Here is a 23,840-nt window from a genome sequence, read left to right on the forward strand (position 1 = left end):
GCATCATGGTTGGGACGTGGCCCACCATATGCGTCGTTGTCGTGCCTCCTGACACGGGCTTGTTTGGTCCCGAGGATGTCGGGGCCGCGATTGCCGTGCCAACTTGCACGGGCTTGACGGCGTCACAAGGGACGTGGTTGCCAGGGTGTGGCTCCCCCACACCCGGGTCTTCATCTCCTCCCAATCGTAGGCCCCCGAGAACGCTGTTGTCAGGGAAAGCGCTACCGATGTTGGGACGGGATCAGTTGAACAGCTCTGTGCCTCCCGCACGGACTTAACGGTTGCCGGCACCGTGGTCGCCGGAGGTGCTGCACCCTCCTGCACGGCTTCGATGCTTGTCGAGACCATGGTCTCCGGAGGCGCTGGGCCCTCCTGCATGGTCTCGACGCAAGCCATCATCATTGCTGGCCCACCGTCCTCTTCAGCCTGGACGAGGTTCGCCGCGGCTGCGGCATCCTCGTCAGCCATCCTCCTGCGGCACTCACGGGCCCAGTGGCCCTTGATGCTGCAATATCGGCACTTGTCCCGGTCATCGTTGCCGGCACCTCGTCCGGCTCCGCCCTGGGTGCGACCGCCGCCTCTGCCGATGCCGCCTCCACTGCTCGGCGCACCTCCACCACGTCCTTGACGCTTCCTCGCCTCCCACTTCTTCGACAACAGGAGTTGTTCTCCACCGAAGCTCTCACGGCCGTCCTCAAGGCGTTCCTCGACCACCCGCAACCGGCTCGTGAGCTCCTCTATGGAGAGCTCACTCAGGTCAAGCAAGGTCTCGATGGAGACCGCTACCTGAGCGAAGCGAGGTGGCACGACACGGAGAAATTTCCGCACGACTCTCGCGTCGTCCATAGTGTCGCCGAGCGCTCGGAGTTGTGACGCAACGCTGGAGATCCGCATGGCGAAGTCGTCGACGTGCTCGCCCTCCTTGAAGGCGATGTTCTCGAAGTCCGCCCGCAGCTTCTGCACGTTCGCCTCGCGCACGCGGTTGCTGCCGAGGCGCTGGGTACGGATGGCTTCCCATGCCTCCTTGGCGCTTGCCTTCGCCGCGAGCATGCCGCGCATCTCCGGCGGCGTGGCGCGCATAAGCGCCTCCTTGGCGCTTGCCTTCGCCGTGAGCATGCCGCGCATCTCCGGCGGCGTGGCGCGCATAAGCGCCGCCACGGCTTTCCTGTCCTCCTTTCTCTCGACCAGGTCGTCCTCCATGGGCACCCAGAGGCTCGCGGCATGGAGGTTGCACTCCATGATCAACGCCCACTCGTTGTAGTTCGAGCGCGTGAGCATCGGGAAGATGATGGGTACGCTACCGCTGACTGCGGTCTCGCGCACGATCTCCCTAACCACGACCTCACCGCGATGGCCGTGCCTCGACCGGCTGCGCCCTTGCTGCTCCTTCAGAGGCGGTGACTAGGAGCCGTCATGTGATAGCCGCGACTGGGAACCACCCGAGGTGGTGCGCTGTTGCACTCCTTTTGCACCGGCCATGGCTACCACAACCTGAGGCTTTGATGCCAATTGTTAGCCTAAACTCGTAACTAGCTGGGTGTCAAGGATCAGACGAAGTCGATGAAAAACAAAGTATACTGGAGCTAGTACAAACTAGTAGCACACACTTGATATATTGTGGACTCAAACACACACTGATACAAGTGAGAAACTCACGGTGTACTAGTACTACCACTACTACAGTACTACTAGAAGCTAGCTTGCTTCCTTTGCTGGATTTGGAATGGAATGACTACAACCGGGAGGGTGCAGCCCCTTTTATAGCAGTCTAGACCGATTTAGAGCTAGGATATTTTACCAGTAGTGAGCTAAGCACTTGCGTCACTACCTTACCTAGTAAGCCATGCAACCGCCGCTGCCGACCTACCAATTGCATGCTAGCTGTTTCACTTCATAGTTAAGTAACTTGCTGCTGCTGCTGGTGCATGCAGCCATGCATGCATCTAGCCATGCATGCATCGAAGACAGGGTTGGGCCCATAGGTTATAGTCAAGAATCACTGAAGTTTAGCTCTTTGTAACAGGGTGTGCAATGTTTAGATTTATCTTCGAAGTTTGAGTTATAACGAATATATGACAAATGAGAACAGGTTGTTCAAGAGAAGTGTACATCAAGAACGAAGTTAAGATCCTACCATTCCATGCCGCAACTTATCCCATTCTTGGATGGTGGTTGTGGCATCTTCCCTCAGTTTTATGATCAAATTTTCGGCCTGTCAAGAAGGGGAGATTTCAAAAGTGTCCACAGAACTGATTCAAACCATCCCTTACAAAATTCCTACCTCTTTTAGTTTATCTTCAAGATAAGTAAGTTCTGACTTCATATTCTGAACATCTTCAACCTGATACGAGTAATGAATAAGTTAACCAGAAGACAGCACAGTTAACGCAAAGGGCAACCTGGTGCATGTAGCTCCCGCTTGCGCAGGGTCCGGGAAAGGGCCCGACCACTTTGATAAAATATACTTTTCGAGAAAGAAGTAATCAGTAACATTTAGAACATTTTAATTGCGCTGATGCTTATGCAACAAAACACCGGGTTAATGAAACAGTGGGTTAACGTCACACATTAAAGTTGGTTTTATAATAGGATAAGCAAGGGCAAAAGGACATGCAACATAATTGAGAATTTGAAACCTACATGGTATGGATGAAGATTCTCTGTGTTGACAAGTATATCACTCGAGATCGCAACTACTTTTGAAGCACGAATATCTGTTAAGGCCCTCTTAGTTTCTGTTGAAGAAAACTGAGTTGCTACAGAAACAATAGGAGTTCTTTTCAAATGGATATCTGATTCTGCTGAGGTAGCTGGAGCTTATTTTAATGGGACCGGGAAATCTCTCAAAACAGCAGGAGCATTTTTAAAGGTCATATTCATTTCTGTTGAAGAAAATTGAGTTTCTACAGAATCAGTAGGAGTTTCATTCAAATGAGTAACAGATTCTGCTGAAGTAGCTGGAGCTTCTTTCAACGGGACTATGAAATCTCTCAGAACAGTAGGAGTTTCTTTTAAGGTTGTATTCATTTCTATTGAAGAAAACTGAGTTTCTACAGAACTAATAGGAGTTCCTTTCAAATGGATAGTTTGTTCTGATGAAGTAACTGGAGCTTCTTTCAATGGGACAGGGAAATCTCTCAGAAGAGTGGGAGTTCCTTTTACAGGGAAAGGAATTTCACTCAGAATAGCTGGAGATTCTCTTAGGGAGGAAAAGCTTGGGACTTGGTTCGCCACGTTAGGTACTCCATTCACAATATTCAATCTCTTTTCCCACAGGAACCTCAATGGCAATCTTTGCACCGGGAATTCCACTGATGAGTTGCTCTGCTTCAGGCCGAGTTGCACTAACAAGGACAACTCTCAGCTTATTCTCCTTGACGTATCTTCTGGTCTCTTTGGAGAACTACAAGAGGAATAGAGGAAATCAAGCAGATTAAAACTCGGAATGGAAGATGCAAAGACAACATCACGAACGGAACATAAATTACGGTGTAGTGCGAACTTACAAAAGCAGGAAGGATGCCTTCATCAGTTATACCAGAAGGAACAGCGGTGGTTTGCACAAGAAACTTGTCTTTTATTTGCATAATTGGTGGAGCAGTCTTTTGTGCTTGCATAGTAACTACAATTCAGTTGGCAGCAAAGTTAACAAAACATATAGTTAAAAGCAAGTGTAATTTAAGCTACAAAAACCTAAAACTAACCAAAGCATATGAACACTGAAAATATGTTTCTCTCTTCCTCGAAGCAAGCTTATCTCCTCCGTTGGATCAATACAAGAAGTAATACACCAGGAGCCAGCTGATCATGAATGAATCACATGAGCAGACAAGAGAATTTGTGATGGTAGATATAATTTAAGTTGCTATTATATCAATCGATTTCACGAGAAGGGGGCAGAAAAATATTTTTAATGACATACACTCAGATCAACTACAGACGAAAGGAGGATACAACAGGAGCAAAATATCTGATTGGGATCAATTTTGAATTTGGTAAACCACCAGTATCAGTATTTAGAACTATATCAACTTTGAGTTACATAAGTTGGTACTTTGCAATGTGCGAACAGCGGAACACGTCTTGCCTCTCTCGAGGGACGTGGTTCATGTTATAAAGGAGGGGGCGCGACCACCCTACGATCGTTACAGAGAGATTTTCCAAGAGAGTTTACTTGGAAAGAGGAGATAGAGATAGTTACAATTGTGAGATATTTGAACTACCTAACAACCGAATCTATCTCTATCTATACTATGCGAATATCTCCTGGTTAGATCACCTAACGTGACATGCATCATGTTTAACACCCTCCCTTCATCACAACTTCATCAAGTTGAGATTATGCTTGAAGTCTTCAAAACTTCTTATAGGCAAAGGCTTTGTGAATCCATCTGCAAGTTGGTCTTTAGAATGCACAAAGCGAATGTCAAGTTGTTTCTGAGCAACTCTTTCTCTGACAAAATGAAAGTCTATCTCTATATGCTTTGTCCTGGCATGGAACACCGGATTTGCAGAGAGATACGTAGCACCAAGGTTGTCACACCATAAGCAGGGAGCTTGTTTACTTTGTACAACAAGTTCCTTCAGCATGGACTGAACCCATATTATCTCAGCTGTGGCATTTGCCAATGCCTTGTATTCTGCCTCTGTGCTGGACCTGGATACAGTGGCCTGTTTACGTGCACACCATGATATCAAATTTGGGTAGGTGCATGAAGAAACTGGCAGACTTTGTTAACAGCAAAGGATATATCAAGTCTGGTAAGTGTGAGATACTGAAGAGCTCCTACCAGACTTCTGTATTTGGTGATGTCCTCTTGATTCAAGAGCTCGCCTTCTGCAAGAGATAATTTTTGGGAGCTGGATAACGGAGTAGATGAGGGTTTACATCCTTGTAACCCAGCCTTCATAACCAAATCAGTTGCATACTTTTCTTGAGAGAGGAGAAGTCCATCTTTGTGCTTCTTCACCTCAATCCCAAGAAAGTAATGCAAGTCACCAAGATCCTTTAGAGGAAAGTCTGCACTTAAATCGTTAAGAAGTCCTCTGATTGCTTCATCAGATGAGCTGGTTACAATAATATCATCAACATATATGAGAACAAATATGCATGTGTTGGACTTGTTGTAGATGAACAAAGATGTGTCAGACTTAGAAGGAACGAAACCAAGTGCTTGCATTTTGTGACAAAGGCGAGCATACCATGCCCTAGGAGCCTGCTTTAACCCATATAGTGCTTTATCAAGCTTGCACACATAAGAAGGAGCATTCTTACTCTCAAACCTAGGAGGTTGTTTCATGTACACTTCCTCTTCCAGAACACCATGGAGAAACGCGTTCTGAAAATCAAGCAGTCTGAGACTCCATCCTCTGGAAACAGCAATAGATAGGACAAGACGAATGGTGGCAGCCTTTACCACTGGACTGAAGGTGTCCTCATAGTCTATGCCATATCTCTATTTAAAACCTTTTGCTACCAGCCTAGCCTTATAACGATCAATGGTTCCATCAGCTTTTCTTTTAATCCTGAAAACCCACTTGCAATCAATCAAATTTTTACCTTGTTGTGGGGGAACCAAGTGCCATGTTTTGTTTCTCTTCAATGCCATGTACTCTTCATTCATAGCTTTCTTCCACCTCTCATCACACAATGCTGCTTCAAGAGTGTTAGGTTCATCTGGTTCACCTGTGGAACAAACCATACCATACTTGGTTATATGCTTGTAGTTGACAGGTTGAATTACCCCTTGTTGCAGACCTGTGCGACGTGGCTGCTGAGCAATCATCTCTGTTGCCACAGAAGATCCAGCAGCGCTCAAATCATTTGCAACACCGGAGTCCGAGCAGGATCCTGATCCAGTAGCGCCACCCAGCAGCATCGGATTTTCTACGGCTGAAGCGTGATGCAGGGCGGCTGGAGTAGCCGCAGAGGATCCTAGAGTGCGGGCGTGCGGCTCATCATCGCGTGATGATGGCGCATCCACTCGGGTTTCCACGCCGGTCGGACCGGCGCCCAGTACCACGCCCTCCCTGGACCGCGTGCTGTCGCGCCGCTTGTACGTCACAGGTTGGGTGGCGTACCGCGCACCTCCTGGGCCACCTGGAACCTGCCAGGTGGCAAGCGGCGATTGGCGCGGGACGGGAGATCCGGCGCAGCCAGCCGACGAAGCCCGCATGTCACCCGCGGAACCGGCGCTGCGCGAATCTGGGAAGGCTACAACGCGCTCGCCTGTGCCTGCCTCGTCAGCGGGCGGCAATCCCGAGGCGGATCTGATCCGCTGCACCTGGGCGGATCCCGAGAGGAATCTGTCTCCTCAAGTGGAACACATGAAATATGGCCTGTCCAGATTATTTTCAGCAGCATTTTTCTCACGATTTTCTCCTGTTTCATCAACACAAAGCTCATGCAGATCATTAGATGAGTTAGTCAACAATTGATCATCAATATTTTGTCCCCCTTGATCAAAACTAGTAAGATGAGGAGGCAAAAGAAGGACTTCTTTTCGAAGTAGTGCGCCAGCATTAGGGTGGAGGTCAACGAACGGAAATTTTGTTTCATCGAATACAACGTCACGTGAGATGTCAACACGACCAGTGGAGACATCTAGACACTTTACGCCCTTATGCTGAGCACTGTACCCTAGGAAGACACACTGTTTTGATCGAAACATGAGTTTGCGATTGTTGTAAGGACGGAGATTTGGCCAACATGCACACCAAAGACACGAAGAGACTTATAGTCATGTTTGGTGTGAAGAAGGCGTTCTACCGGAGTTTCATTATTAATGACACCACTGGGTAGCATGTTGATAATGTGAACGGCCGTGAGGAATGCTTCATCCCAAAATTTGAGAGGCATGGAGGCTCCTGCCAAAAGTGCAAGGCCGACCTCAACAATGTGTCTATGCTTACGTTCAGCTGAGCCGTTTTGCTGGTGAGCATGTGGGCATGATACGTGGTGAGAGATGCCAAGATTTTGGAAGAAGGGGTTCAACTTTTCGTACTCCCCTCCCCAATCTAATTGGACAACAATGATTTTGCTGCCAAACTTGCGCTCAACAAGAGCTTGAAAATTTTGGAAAACTTGAAACACATATGATCTTCTTTTTAGAAGATAGATCCAAGAGAATTTACTATAGTCATCAATGAAACTCACATAATAAGTATGTCTACCAACAGAGTTGGGGGCTGGACCCCAAACATCGGAAAAAAATGAGTTGTAAAGGTTTGGTAGAAACACTAGTAGAAATAGGATATGGCAATTGATGACTTTTATCTCGTTGACATGAATCACAAATAGTTTCAACATGACGCTCACCAACAAACGGGAGCTTATTTTTCCTAAGAAACTTTTCAACTAAATAAAAAGAGGCATGTCCTAAACGATCGTGCCATCGTGTGGACGTAAGCTTGATAGCACCACAAGCTTGTTTATTGAATCTTCTAAACTCCGGAATCAACGGGTAGAGCCCTCGAACACATCTACCTCGATGGAGAATTTCCCTCGTTGCCTGATCCTTGATCAAAAAGAAATTAGGGTGAAACTCGAGAAAAACATGATTATCAATGGCAATTCGATGAACGGAAAGAAGATTTTTGTGTGCACTAGGGACATGCAAAATTTTCTTAAGATGAAGTTTACGTCTAGGGGTATGAAATATTGAGTGACCAAAGTGACGTATACTCATACCTTCTCCGCTAGCAGCGTGGATTTGATCCTTGCCGCGGTATTTCTCCTTCATGGTTACCTTCTCGAGCTCATTGGTGATGTGGTTTGTGGCCCCACTATCGGCGTACCAATTTGTATCAACGCCGTAGGACCCATCAGCAGCCGCAGCAACCTTGTCATCATCTTGGGAGTCATCATCATCATCCTCATACATGTACCTGCAATCTTTGGCTGTGTGTCCAGGTTTCCCGCAGATCTGGCACCTTGGAGTGTCGGGACACGTCCTGTTGCTGCCGCCACGACCGCGACGATGGCCCCTGCCGCCCGCGCGCTAAGGAGAGGAGCCGCGGTCGCTGCCGCTGCCGCCGCCAGATCGCCCCTTGTTGCGGGGAGTGCCGCGTGAACGGGAGCTGTAAGTGCATCTAGTGCCCCTTAGTGATTTTGGTGTATTGAAGACTTATAGGTTAAGGAACTAATGCGTTTGTGAGTGTACACAGATCTATAAGTCTATGAGGAGTTTGATATTTACAGAGAAAGTCGACCCCTAAAAATGAAGTTCTTCGACTGAAGACTTTGGATTTCTGAAGACTTTGAAAGTGAAGAAATTGGTGTGACCTTGAAGACTTAGTATTCATTTGAGGAATATGAAGCGTGAAGACTTTTGTTTTCGAAGTTTCATTTTCTATTTCTTGAGTCATAGGAAACACCGTACTGTTAAAGGGGGTCGAGGAAATACTAAGGAAAAATTTCCATGTGCTGCTCAACTCAAAATCCTACACCTACCAATCCCTTCGAGTCAAGCCATTGGAAATCTCATACAGTTCAGTCATATTCTTCAGTGACAGAGACGAAGTTCTTCTGGTCGCTGAGGAATTTGTTCTGACTGAGGAGTTAGGAATTCGCCGGTGCGGATTGCCTACACAGTGAGGAACATGATAGCCCTGAGAAATTTGATACTCAAATTTTCGACCGTTGTTGTGCTGCGCGCCAGCTGTCCCAAAATATCTTATCCACCTAACGGTCATATCATTGAAGGGCATTTATGTCTTATCATGCAGGGCTGCTCCCTAGGCTATAAATAGCCGCCCCCTACAACCACTAGCTGGTTGGCTGCTCCGAGAGAAACTGACACTTGTCATTTGAGAGCATCCCATCCTCCGAGGACTTTGAGAAAAAATCATCAAGTGAGGAAAACCCCAAACCCAAACACCTACAAACCCAAAGTGATTGAGCATCACTGAAGAGATTGATCCTGCGTGGATCCGACGCTTGTTACCTTTGAAGACTGTGCTTCTTCCAGACGGTTAGGCGTCATGGTCTAGAGCATCCAAGAGGAAATTGTGGATCGCCGAGTGACCGAGTTTGTGAAGGTTTGGAAGTCACCTGAAGACTTACCACGAGTGATTGGGCGAGGTCTGTGTGACCTTAGCTCAAGGAGAATACGGTGAGGACTGTGTGTCCGGGACTGGGTGTCCTCAGGTTTAAATACCTAGCCGCTCCAACCAGACGTACAACTGAGACAGCAGTTGGAACTGGTCTACCAAATCATTGTCTTCACCAAGCCAACTGGTTCTATTTCCTCAACTCTTTCATTTCCTCATTACTGTGTTGTGCACTTGTTCATATCTGTGTTTGAAGACTTTGACTGAAGAGTTTCTCAATTTCTTCAGTCTGTTTGTCTTCATCCTATGTTATCCTGTGTTTACGCTTTCTGTACGCTGTGATTGTCTTCATCTCATCATGATGACTATGCTTGTGTTCTGCTATGCATACTTTTGAGTACTTATTCCGCTGCAAGTAGTTCTTCGCTAAGGAATTTCCTCACCCACAAATTCCTCAGTGAAGAATTTCTAAAAATCGCCTATTCACCCCCCCTCTAGTCGATATAACGCACTTTCAATTGGTATCAGAGCAAGGTACTCCCTTGTTCTATGTGATTTTGGTTTAACCGCCTGGAGTTTTAGTTATGTCGACCGCAGGTATGAAGAAAGTAACATGTCCCATCTTTGACGGTCATGATTATCCCAAGTGGAAGGCCATGATGAAAAAGCGCCTCATGGCGATGAACAGCGAGCTGTGGACCGTCACTGAGATTGGTCTTACCGATCTGTGCAAGACGGCGGAAGCTGATGACATTCGCAAGTACACTCTTCTCAACCTCACGGCGAAGGGCGTCATCTGCTCCTGTCTGTCTCAAAATCAGTTTAGGAACGTCATGCATCTCGATCATGCGAAGCTTATCTGGGACCGTCTCTCTGATGTCTATGAAGGTCATCGAACCCGTCATGATCCTTAGTTTGAGGACTGCAAGGAATCTCTCAAATCGATGACATTTGAACCAGAATCATCCTCCTCCTCACCATGCCTTATGGCAGATGGTGAAAAGGTAACTGAAGGCTATCTGTCTGAATCTAGTGATGATGAATCTGATGATGAATTAGGACCAAGTTATGTCAAACTTGTTTCCCTTGCTGGTAAGCAACAAAGAGCGTTGGAAAAGGTTCAAAACATGCTTAGTAAGAGCGATGATATGTTGGGTGAAGAAATGGATCAGTCAAAAGCTTTGGCTGAAAGTCTTCAGAGACTTCATACTAAGTTTGACAACCTTCAAGGTCATCATAACACTCTCTTATCTGATCATGAGAAGCTTTCTTATGAATTTCTTCAAAGAAAGCAAGATCTTGACAAGCTAAGAGTGAGTTATGAAGATCTTCAGAAGGAGCGCGATTAATTACTTGCTCAACAAATCAGCGCTGCTCAGGAAGAATTTGTTCCTCCATGTTTGAAATGCATTGAAAGTGAATCTGCTAATTCTTCACCTGAATGTTAAATGCTACAAATTCCTCAACTGTCTCTGCTATCATTAATTCCTCATATGAGGATCACTAACGATGCAGGGCTGAAGGAATTGCACATGACAGGCATGTACAAAAGCCTCAAAGGGCATCAGACTCTTTGTGATGTGCTTAAAAAGCAGATCCTCAATAGGAACCCTAGGAAAGAGGGTATTGCCTTTGAGAGGAAACTCAATGCTGATGGTACATATTGGAAGCCTGAGCAGTACCCCAAAACCACATGGGTTGCTGCAAAGGGACCTCCAGTTGATCCATCTAATTTATCTGGCTTTACATGTGAATCTTCTCATTCTTCTGATGAGTCATTTGACTCCAACTATAAACCGTTCAAAAATCAGAATGGTGAAGTATTTGCTAGATATGTTGGCACTAACTGCAGAAACGGTCCTCCTATGAAGAAAATCTGGGTTCCCAAAAGATGCCTTGAAAGTCTTCAGGTGAATGTCCTCATGACACCACCTGTGAAGAATAGGAACCCCAGATCAAATTCTTCATATGGACCAGATTCTTCATATGGATCCAAGTCCTCATACGGACAAAATTCCTCACATGGATCATATTCCTCAAAAGGATCAAAGTCCTCATATGAACATCATCGTGCTAACAACTCTGTTTCGCAGGGAAGAGCTAAGGGCTATGAATATGAGCATTATTCTTCTAATTATTATGTTCATAAGTCCTCGAAGAATTTCTCTGCTTATTCATACGCTTACCCTAACTTCTCTTATGAGAAACGAAACGGATTGGCTGCTATGCCACCTTTCTCATATGGAGCTCGCAGAGTGATGAACTCTTTGCCACCCCTTCAGATGTGGGTGGTGAAGAAAAAGAACTAATCTCTTCTGCAGGGTCAGGTCTCCAGTCGTACTTAAACGTCTGAAGAATTTGCTGGAGACCAGATGTATGCCTGAAAGGACGCAGGCCAATCATGAAGAGGTGAACTTTCATTTCTCTCATCCTCATACTGCTTTATCTATTCTATTGCTTGATGAAATTGATCTGATGAATTGATGTCATATTCTTCACTGATGAAGTATATGAAGTTCGTAAGCTGCACTAATTCATCTGCAGGATGATCAACCCAAAGCCACTGAGTGGGTCCTCGATAGTGGATGTACAAATCACATGACTGGTGACAAGAATCTATTGATTGATGCTCCCTTATCACCATCGCATCTGAAGCATATCATCTTCGCTGACAAAGGCAAAAGTCAGGTATTGGGTCTAGGTAAGGTTGCGATCACAAAGGATCGACACATGGACAAAGTAATGCTTGTCGAGTCCTTAGGATACAATCTTATGTCTGTCTCAATGCTTTGTGATCTTGATATGGTAGTTGTCTTTGGCAAGTATCGTTGTGTTGTGGTTTTGGAAGCTGACAATTCCAAAGTCTTCGAAGGCTTTAGGAGAGGAGACTTGTATATTGTTGATTTCTCTACAGGACCGCAACCAGCCGTGTGCCTACTTGCAAAAGCTTCAGAAGGGTGGCTATGACATCGACGACTTGGTCATGCAGGCATGAGAAATTTGCACATGCTTGCGAAGAAGAAGCATGTCATTGGCATTGAGAATGTCAAATTCCTCAAGGATCACCTATGTGGAGCTTGTGAAGCTGGAAAGATGACCAAGGCTAAGCATCCAGCGAAGACTATCATGACCACTACTCGACCATTCGAATTGCTTCACATGGACCTCTTTGGTCCTAACCATTACTCAGATATCACAAATGACGCATCTTTCTATGGGCTTGTTATTGTTGATGATTACTCTCGCTACACATGGGTACACATTGTTACTTACAAACATGAAGTGCAGGAAGTCTTCAAATGATTTTTCTCGAGAGCTTCAACCAACTTTGGTGTGAAGATCAAGCACATCAGAAGTGAAAATGGAACTGAGTTCAAGAATTATGGTCTTGATGACTATCTTGATGAACTTGGTATTACTCATGAGCTACCTGCTCCTTACACTCCTCAGCAGAATGGCGTCGTGGAGCGCAAGAATAGAACTCTTGTTGAGATGGCTCGCACTATGCTTGATGAGTACAAGACGCCTCGTCACTTTTGGATTGAGGCAATTTATACTGCGTGCCACATCATCAACAGGGTATATCTTCACAAATTCTTCAAGAAGACTGCCTATGAACTCCTCACTGACAAGAAACCCAATGTGAGTTATTTCAAAGTCTTCAGTGCTAAATGTTGGATTAGAGATCCTCATCACAATGCTAAATTTGCACCGAAAGCACATGAAGGTTTTATGCTTGGTTACGGAAAGGACTCACACACCTACAGAGTCTTCAACACCGTTCTTCACAAGGTTGTTGAAACTGTAGATGTGCGGTTCGATGAAACTAATGGCTCGCGAAGAGAGCACCTACCCTCTGTGATAGATGAACCAACACCTGAGGAAACTATCAAGTTCAAGGCAACTGAGGATGTCATTCCTACCGAAGAATCTGCTGAAGAATTCATTCCAGAACGTGAAGAACGTCGAGCTAATGCACCTGAAGAAATTGCTGAAGAAAATGCTGATCAAATTCCTCGACGACAACCTACCCATCCTCGCGTTGCAAAAGAAGTGCAAGTTGAGAAGATCATCGATGACATTGAAGCACCAGGTCCTCTCACACGCTCAAAAGCTTCACATTTATCTAACTTCTGTGGGCACTATGCTTTTGTCTCTATCTCAGAGCCCACTAAGGTAGATGAAGCATTTCTGGAGCCTGAGTGGATTCAGGCCATGCAAGAAGAATTACATCAGTTCGAGCTCAACAATGTTTGGGAACTGGTCAATCGTCCAGATCCTCGCAAACACAATATAATTGGCACAAAGTGGATCTACCGCAACAAGCAAGATGAAAATGGCCTTGTGGTGAGGAATAAGGCACGGCTAGTAGCTCAAGGCTACACACAGGTTTTGAAGATCCTAAGCATCCTGACAAAGTCTTCAGACTAAATAAGGCCCTCTATGGCCTCAAGCAGGCCCCTCGGGCGTGGTATGATACTTTGAAGGAATTCCTCATGAAGAAAGGCTTCAAACCCGGTTCACTCGACCCTACTCTTTTTACTAAATCCTATGATGATGAATTGTTTGTATGCCAAATATATGTTGATGATATCATCTTTGGTTGTACTGACCAACGTTATAGTGATGAATTTGCCTATATGATGAGTGAAGAATATCAAATGTCTATGATGGGAGAGTTGAAATTCTTCTTAGGTCTTCAAATTCATCAACAGTGTAATGGCATATTCATATCTCAGGAGAAATACCTCAAGGATGTACTGAGAAAATTCGGCACGCAAGATTGCAAAGGCATCAAAATTCCAATGCCCACAAGTGGCCATCTGTGCACTGATGAAAATGGTATTGACTTCGATCAAAAGGTATACCGCTCCATGATTGGTTCTTTATTGTACTTATGTGCATCTAGGCCAGATATTATGCTTAGTGTTTGCATGTGTGCCTGATTTCAAGCTACACCAAAGGAATCACACCATAAGGCTGTGAAGCATATTCTTCCATATCTAGCTCACACACCAACACTAGGATTATGGTACCCCAAGGGCTCGTCTTTTGATCTCGTTGGATATTCTGACTCTGACTATGCTGGTGATCGTGTGGATCGCAAGTCAACATCTGGTACATGTCATTTCCTCGGACGATCTTTGGTCTGTTGATCCTCAAAGAAACAGAACTGCGTATCACTGTCTACTGCTAAAGCTGAGTACATTGCTGCTAGTTCTTGTTGTGCTCAATTGCTGTGGATGAAGCAAACTCTCAAGGACTACGGCGTCAACGTGAAGAATGTGCCTCTCTTCTGTGAAAATGAGAGTGCCATCAAGATTGCTCACAACCCAGTTCAGCACTCGAAGACAAAGCACATTCAAATTCGTCATCATTTTCTTCGCGATCATGTGTTGAAGGGCGACATTTTTATTGAGCATGTGAAGACTGAAGAACAGCTAGCTGATATCTTCACAAAGCCCTTGGATGAGAAGAGATTTAGCAAGTTGTGGTGTGAGCTAAATATCTTAGAATCTTCGAATGTTCTTTGAAAAGGACACTCATCCTAACACTTATGCAAAATTGATGACTTAGATGTGCAACACATGAAGAAACGTTTTTCTTCAATCAATGAAGAATAACACTCTAAGTGTGAAGAAATTAATGAAGAATTTGATTCTCAGAACCCTGCGACAATTGTACGCGGTGTCTGAAATCATCATTCTTATACGGTGGGTCACGCCACCACAAAAGATGAAAATCTTCAATTTGAGTTTTTCCTCAGCCTTGAAATTCCTCAGTTGTTCATATTCTTCAACTTTGCAAAATGTTCACTGTTTCCGTCGTTTTTCTTCATTGGATATATATATAAGTTTATGTCCTCTACAGCATTCACTTATGGCTAATTCTTCAAGTTGGTTTTTCTGCTAAGTGAATGTGATCGGACCTTTCCCCCTCTATGCAATACTCAACCCAATCTATTCACAAATTCTTCATGTGCGTTCCATTTGAAACTCGTTCAAAATCTTCACTGTGTCCTTGACAGCTGAAGAATTTGCGAACGGAACTTTTAACTTATCTTATCCAAAATTTTCGGCTTTGCCGCTCAAACCGTTCCGCTTCCCACGATATACTTATCTATTCACCCACGATCTAACACAATCTCCACTCCTCAGTACGTGGGTGACACATGTCATGCGGATGAGAAGGGTCAGGGGCACGTTCGTCCAATTTCTTCGGGCGAACCGTTTTTCACCGTGGCTATAAATACCCCCTCTCCCTTCCTCACTTCTTTTACTCCGCTCGACCTCTCTCCCGCTCGAGCTTCTCAAACCCTAGCGCCGCCGCTACATCATCGTCGCCGGTGAGGAAGAGCTTCACTGCCTCGACCTCGTCGTCGCCGTACTCACGCCGGCCGCGGAAATCTTCACTCTGCCGCCGCCGTAGCCGTCTTCCTCCGCCAAGTTAGGGCGTGGAAGATCTGCACAGACGAGCTTCACTTCTCCACACCTCAGTTCGTCGTGTTCTTCGTTCAGGGTAATTAAAAGTTACTTTTATTGCCCTCTTTGATTCAAATATTTACTACAAAATCTTCAAAGGTGTTTTTCTTCAAATCCTCACACGCTAAAACACCTCACATGTCATCTGTTCTTGATTCGTTTCTCTAAGCATCATTTTTCTTCAAGATTCCTCAATTGTGTGGATCTTCGATCTATACAACTCTGGAACCTAAGACAAAGAACGCTTAGTGAAATTCTTCAAGACTCATCTGGTCAAATTCCTCAAACTTGTTCTTTTTGAAAAACCTTCTGAGAACGCATATGACCTCTCCAAATTCCTCGCAACTATACTCTGTTCACAGGTACTCATGTCCGCTGCTGAATCACTAGGTTCTCATCAACTTAACTCATTTGCAGCGTTCCTTGAAGAAAAGTTGCATACTTCTTCAGAGAGTTCAATTGTTCAAATTCCTCAACTGAAGAAAATGGCTAGTGAAAAGAGGCCACAGAAAGGAGGAAAGAGGCCTGAGGTCAATAGTGCCTTTGAAATCCCTGAGGACATTTATGTTGGGTACTACACACCCCCTGAGGAAGACAAAAATCAGCGCAAGGTGCGCATTCAGAGGATAGAAAGGAGATGGGCAAAAGAGTGGAGGGAGTACAGGTATGTGACTCCAAAATACATGAAGAAATTCGCTATTACTCCTCCATGCTCAAGACCTCCATTGGCACCTGGCCAAGAGGCAGATCCCACTAGCATCAAGCGCGGTGAGGAATTTCCTGAAGAATGGACCAAGCGCCAGGCCAAGCTGGCCAAACAGGCTAAAGATGCAGTGAGGAAATTCAACGAAGATTCCACTGCTGCTGTAGAGGCCTCTGTAAGGCCGAAGAAATCCATGGCAAAGAAGCTTGCACACAAGCCAAGTGCCTCGTCTTCAATGCCCTCACGGCCAATTTCCTCAGCCAAGCCCTCACGGCCAATTCCTCAAGCCGCTCCTGCTCCTCCAAAGTCCTCAGCTGTTCCGACAAAATCCTCAGCACCTGTGCATCTTGCCACGTGCCAAAGGACCACAGGCATCTCCATTGCCTCAGGAGCTTCAGCTAGTTCCTCAGTTGCACCAAATTCTTCAACAGGACCCTCTCTGCTGAAGACAAAGACCACCGCTGGACGAGGCTCTCGCCCAAGTCCTCAGAAGAAGCAGGTCGCCTTCCAAGTACCGTCTAAAGAAGACGATGCTGATGATGAAGAACTTGCTGAAATCATCAGAGACAGGCAAGTCAGGGCCGCTAGAGCCAAGGGCACAGAAGTGCCACTGCTTTTGGATCCAAAACTGATCCTCGACTATATTTATCTCTGGCACAAGGACCCAAACACTCATATGCCTGATTTCAAGTTGACACCTGGCCAAAGTCACATGCTGACTCATTTCATCAGTGAAGAAAAATGGAAATATGAGAAGGTCAGGCAGCTCAAGAAAGCAGAGTACGGGAAGGAGAAGTTCCTGAAGAACAACGTTGTCTCTATGACAACTGATGAACTTGTAAAGCTCCAGTCTGAAATCAAAGTCCCCAGCGATGATTTCAACGCTTACTATGCTGATTGGAAAGGAGCCAAGGTCAGGTTCGTCAATCTAACGAAGACACTCACTTCAAGTGCCGCTGCCCCTGTGCACATTGAAGTCACTCAGGCTGAAGCATCTGCTCAGCAAACTGAGGAACATGCCAGCACCGCTGATGACAATCAGGCTGCTGAAGATAATGTGAGTTCCAAGGCTGATGACTGCATTCCAGCCACTAAAGAAATTCCCAGGGCACCCACTAGTGGTGCGCCTGAAGAAAATGAAGAGGTCAGGGCAACTGCATCAGTTGTGCCTGAAGAAACTGAACCAAATTCCTCTGCTCCTTATGCGCCAATTCCAACACCAATCCTTCCATCTACATCAGATGTGAAGAAGACCAAGGCTGCAGAGCGTGCAGCCGTGAAGAAAAGGAAAGCATCAGCTTCTTCAGCTCCGAAGAAAATGAAGACCATGACCAGCTCTTTTGCAAACCCGATTGATGTTGTTCCAATCTCAACCATGCCATCAAAGGACCTTGTTTCTTTTGATGAAGAATATGTGATCCCTAGCGGATCTGATGAAGAAACTCCTTCTGCTGCTACGTCAGAGCAGATGGATGAAGAAATTGAAGTGGATGAAATCCCTTCAACCCCAGTTGTTTCCTCGCCTGTGCCTCAATTTACTGCTGAAGAGGTCGGCGTTGAAGAAATTGAAGATGAAGATGTGGACATTGGATGTACTACACCAGTGATGAATGATGACTTTTGGGAAAGTCAGCACCCCAATTCTCCACTCTTCACTCCACTGCAGCAAATTCCTCAGTCCCTAGTCACTACAGTTCAACTGGGATCTGATGAAGCTCATGAAGACATTCCAGCCGTTAGTGCTGAAGAAAATGAAAATGAAGAAATGAAGAACTAGGCTGCCACTGAAGAGGAACCAGAAATTCCTCAGCCTGAAGAACCTGAGATTGCGATTCCTGAGGTTGTGATGCAACTCACTGACACTCCTCTGCCCAAGCCAAAGGATCCATTCTCCAGGAAGCAGAAATTCAAGACTGATGCCTTCTTTGGCGAGCATGTATTCTTCACTGATTACAACCCTTATGACTCTGCTCGCATAAGGAAGAGGCGGTTCTGGACCTCCAGCCAGGCAAATTTCTATTCCTCAGTGCTGTTCGACAAAGACAAAGTCTTCGATCATGAGCACATTCCTCACGTGGACATGGAATCCCTGCCGTGCTTCGAGCCAGTCCTTAGCGTTCTTCACGACGCTGGACTGTTAAATTTCTGCACTGACATCTGTGATTGGAATGAAGAACTTATTCTTCAATTTTACGCAACACTACACATCACTGGAAATTCTGAAGATGTGAATTCATGGGTGCTGGACTGGATGTCTGAAAACACTCACTACAAGGCACCAGCTACTGAATTGCTTCGTGCCTTACCTCTCAGTCCGCCCCTTGAAGGTGCTTGTTGCGTCTACAATGAGCCTGAGCTAACCGATCACTATATGCAAGTGCTAATGAAGCCTTTGAAGCCAGGTCAGACCTCAAGAACAAAATTCCTTGTGAAGGAATTGTTGTATGTGCCTCGGACTATCTATCGCATTCTGACGAAGACATTGAGTCCAATCAAGGGCCACGACTCAAATGAAGAAGAAGTCGTTGGCATCATGAAGAATCTGCTTTTCAATATCATTCATAGCATTCCCATCAACTTCCATGATTTCTTCATGAGGACTCTGGCCAACGTCGCCATGTCACCGTTTGAGCTGAAGCCTTATGCACCTTGGATTATGAGATTCATCAGGACAAGGTCTTCACTCAACTATAAAGCTGATACACTGAACCATTGCAGCTACTTGCCCCCAATTGAAGTCCTCAAACGGACATTTTCCTCAGCTGATGAAAAGGGCAAGGCTACTGCAGTAATTGATGAAGGCATTCGTCCATTGGATGGACAATTTCGCAAGGCTGCATCCTACTCCACCAATGATGACTCCGCCACCCATGACTCTGCCGCCAACGCACCCAAGCAAAAGCCTCAAGGCACAGCACCCAGGGTGATGACTGACCGTGAGCTTCTCCTCAGTCTTCACCAGAAGGTTGATCGCAATCATAAATGGGTCAAACGTCAGTTTGGTTCAATTCTTCACAACATGACTGTTACCCACAATGCAGTGAAGAAAAACCACTACTACCTTCATGAAATCCTCAACCGCACCTGGGCTGTTCTGTCTCAAGTCTACAGTGAAGAAGATCTGAAGACAATGGGCCTCAAGGACGATCTTGACTGGGCTGCACCTCCTTCGAAGAAGTACAAGAAGGTCAAGGTTCCTTCCTTGGTGGCCAGCTCCTATTCTTCATCACGTGACACTGATGAACATGAAGATTTGGACGACACTACGGCAGGCCCTACATCGACAAACGACCCCAACAACGCTGACGCTCCTTCATCACCTTGATATTCTTCAGGGGCGTTAGTCCTCATTTTCAACCCTTTTGGTCATTTGATGACAAAGGGGGAGAAATTTGAGTTAGTCTTCAAGCGGGTCTATCTTATGGGCGTTTTTTCTAAGTTGCAACTCTCGTTCTTTTGAAGACTTTGCTGGATCGAGTTGTAAACTTAAACTCTATGGTGGCCTGATACTTTTGATTGTTTTTTCTGCATGCTTATTCCTCGTTAATGTTATTGCACGCATTCTGAATTATATCAGTCACCATATTTCATCATGCATTTCAAATTCTTCATATATTATGTCAAATGCGTGTATGAATTACAAGATATAGGGGGAGATATCCATGATTCAACTCTTCAAGTGTGCATTGCTTCAAAAGCAAATTCCTCACTATGCACATCTTCAGGGGGAGTTCTTCTATATCTTTTTAAAAGATAGATCCAAGAGAATTTGCCAGGAGACACCGGAGGAGGAGGAGGAGGAGGAAGACATGGCTAGGCTAGATGGATTCGACAGAAGCTTCAGATGGGAAAAGGAAGGCTCTGACTACCATGTGCGAATAGCGGAACACGTCTTGCCTCTCTCGAGGGGCGTGGTTCATGTTATAAAGGAGGGGGCGCGAACACCCTATGATCGTTACAGAGAGATTTGCCAGGAGAGTTTACTTGGAAAGAGGAGATAGAGATAGTTACAATTGTGAGATATTTGAGCTACCTAACAACCGAATCTATCTCTATCTATACTATGCGAATATCTCCTGGTTAGATCACCTAACGTGACATGCATCATGTTTAACATGCAACCATTACTGTCCAATGATATAGTATTGGAATCAGTTAATTTTGAATGTAATTTTTGGAGGCCAATAAATGCCATAATCTTGTTACTGAAAACTAATTAATATTGTATGGTATTTTTAGGAGTTAATAAATGCATCTCCTGAGAGCATTAAGAAGTGTCTTCCATTCCTGTAATAAGTTATGCAAGTTCTTTAGTTTCCTACATTCTCTTTGTACTCCAACGTCTGTACCATGAGGGATTTCAATACTTTGATTCAACCATAACATGTTGTTAACATTCATCTTTTCACTGCTCACCAATAATTTGATGTGTAAATCTGGAATACACACAACAGTGCCAAATCACTTCAAAATAATCATACCTTCCAGTAAATCGGCCAGTGGAAGACTACACGCACCTGTAAAAGCCATAGTTGCCCTTGGAAGAATAACTCCAATATTTGGTCGAACACAATATCTTTTTGGGGAAGTTGTTTTAACCTGGTCAAAATGTTCGATCAATAATAGATATGTATTCTTCATTATGTCAAGTAATCCCTCTGTAAACTAATATAAGATTGTTTAGATCACTAAAGTAATAAACAAGTGCATTGCTGATTGTATATCTATGCAACACTAAGTGCAAAAGCTAGACGACAGATGTCCAGCATATTTGTGCATGTTACCATTATGACAAAAAGCCCACACATAAACTTAAATGTAAGTACAAATTGCATGCCAACCTTGAATGCAACATACTCATCTGTTCTGTTCACAAGATGGACCGAACATGAACTTTGCTTCCTCACCTCAACTGTCAACAAGAAAAAAAGATATAATATAAAAAATATATGTAAAGAATGCATCCAGATTACTACATAAATAAAAATAAATGGTATGGAAACTCCAATGGAGAAAATAAAGTTAGGTTTCAAACGTTCACCGTGTACATGCAACAGGTCAATTTGGATAAGGGAAAGGGATCTCAGTATCTCACAGTTCCAAACTCCTAATACAGGGAGGAATAAAAGACAACACATTCCCATTCAGTGCAAGATCTAACAGAATCACGTGTAGTCAGTTAAATATATGTTGTCATAGACGGAGAAGGCATTTACTCAGATCATCTTGCAAGATCTAACGGAATCACAGATATAACCTGTTTGGTATAAATACGGAAGTAACTAGCCTAGTCCTATCTCCCATGTTGCCACTGGTCCACAGTGACAGCTTAATCCATTGTAAAATGAACACAGCTTAAGTATAATGAACAAACCCGCACGGAATGTAGAAATCTCAGTTCACCAAACGCACAGCATATGCAGCAAACTTAAGAACACCACTCGTGCTATGGAAACTACGCCTTCAAAAGTCACAACCGGCCACACTGCTTCCACAGTAATTCCACCATAAACAGGGGCGGGGGAGCTACAGTGGCAAGCTTAATCTGGCCACACATCATAGATGGAGTTTACTATGAATGTATGATTGGTTCACCAAGACATTGCTCTAACTGAATGCTTCTTAGCAAATAACGGACTGTACTGCTTGCCACTAACTTTTTTGCGTATACTTTTTGGTCCATGGTGCTGACTTGGCCATACCAAAATTTCAATCCGTCCTCCGCCACTGACCAGAAAGACAAATGGCACAACCTCCTAAAGTGACAGCTTCATAGGAGGAATTAGACCTCGGAACCCCTGCTTTATGTATCACGTTACAGAAATGTTAATGCCCACAGTTAGGCCATAAATTTTCCAATTAAACTAGCATTATTTCTAGTATTGTAGTTTCACCTGGATTAATACGGGAGAATAATGCAGCGTTACTGCATTTTTTTTGGAGCACTTACTAATTCTCGAAATTTAAGCAATCTGTAACATTACCAAAACAGTGAGAGAAAATTTGAATAAAAAACTACTAGCGAATAAAACGATGCATTACATGGTTCAAACCAAAAACCAAACTACATTTTGATTTAAGTTTACTGCTGATTATAATTTAAAACCTCACACGAATCCACTCGCTCGTTTCCCAGTCTAACACAAGCGAGAGAGAACAGGAAACGAGCCAGAATGACCCATGACCCACTAATCAGCTACTCCCTCCTTTCCGGCTTATAGGGCTCAATTCAAAAATCTCACCAAACAAGGTAGATGATGAGTGGTGGAATACTTTTTGTAGTTTGCAAAAGCACCTAATTAATGCTCTTGTTTTTCTCAAAAAATTATGTTTATCAATGTATTAATTGCAATGCATGCATGCATAAAGTACATGCATTGATCAATTTTCTCTTAATACTTACATGCAATGATTTAATGCACCTTGGAATCTGAACATGTGATGGAGAACAACCAGATTAAGCCTTATAAAATAAAAAAACTAAAATTTTAAGATAAGCCCTATAAACCGAAAAAAGGAAGTACGGCGTTGGACTGGCTGCTGATCAGGGGCACGCCGCGCCATGAGCAGAACGAAGCGAAGCTTCAACGCGTCACTCACAACCACAAGCGCGCCGCACCGAGACTACCACCGATTTTACGCGCGACGGCACGCTCCGTCCGTCCAGCCGCGGAGGGATCGGGAGGGGGAGGGGGAGGAGGAGGAACAAGGGACTGCACTGGATACTTACAGAGGAACTGGAGCTCGCGGGGGCGGATCTCTAGGAGGGCCTCCCCGCTTCCAAGAACAGCAGCCAAGCAAATACTTTGACTTTGTTGGGATCTATGGATCCAAGACTAGTGCAGCATTGGGGTGGACGTCAATCTTCTGCCATGGTCTTTGAGTACGAGAGAAAGAGAGGTGGTGCTGGTCCTCAAGGCGGAAGTCCGGCTAGACAGCAAACGCAGCGCAATCTGGCTGTTCTTGTGCGGGGAAGTGCAAGCAATTTATCATTGACGGACGGAAACGTGGAGGCCTTTTGACCGCCCGCTCGGAAGTCAGGAAGGAGTCAAGGTCACGACGCGCACGGGCGACGCAGGACCTACGAATCCGGGTCGACGACACGTGCATGGCTTTGGTGGCATGCCCATTTCGAGGAAAGAGAATACGCCGCGTACCGGAAGCAGACGCTGGTTCGCCGTGGTTTTGAGGGTGCGTTTGGTTGACGTCCTCGTCATTGTATGCCTGGCTGTGTCTTAAACCTGCTTGGTGATTATTTGGACCATCAAAAAATTCCTAATTATTAGTATTTTGTTGTGCGGGGGATCAGCGAGAATGTACACGACTACACAACATTGGTAAAAGAAGAAAAAACGCCATCGGTAATGTCAAAATAAAATAAAAATGAAACGCCATCAGCCAGGTTGCCCCCGTCGCTTCATCTGGCTGATCATTCAGCCCTCTCGTAAGGTCAAAATAAAAATAAAAGTAAATCAGCCCTCTCGTTATTCGGAACCGCGTATGAGGCCCCCTTGTTCCACTCACGAAGTATCGCGGCGATCTCAGATTTGGTTCTCAGCATTTTCCCGTGCACTGCGGTGCCGCGTGAACAATAATAGGCCCAA

At 45.0% G+C, this 23,840-nt stretch overlaps 1 pseudogene; it reads right to left on the reverse strand.

Annotated features, from left to right (window-relative positions):
* Window positions 1-1,401: 1,401 nt before the first annotated feature.
* On the reverse strand, window positions 1,402-23,453 carry LOC123159139 (uncharacterized; annotated as a pseudogene).
* Between the last annotated feature and the right edge of the window lie 387 nt (window positions 23,454-23,840).

The sequence above is a fragment of the Triticum aestivum genome, chromosome 1D (genome assembly GCF_018294505.1).
Source record: "Triticum aestivum cultivar Chinese Spring chromosome 1D, IWGSC CS RefSeq v2.1, whole genome shotgun sequence".
Taxonomy (NCBI): domain Eukaryota; kingdom Viridiplantae; phylum Streptophyta; class Magnoliopsida; order Poales; family Poaceae; genus Triticum; species Triticum aestivum.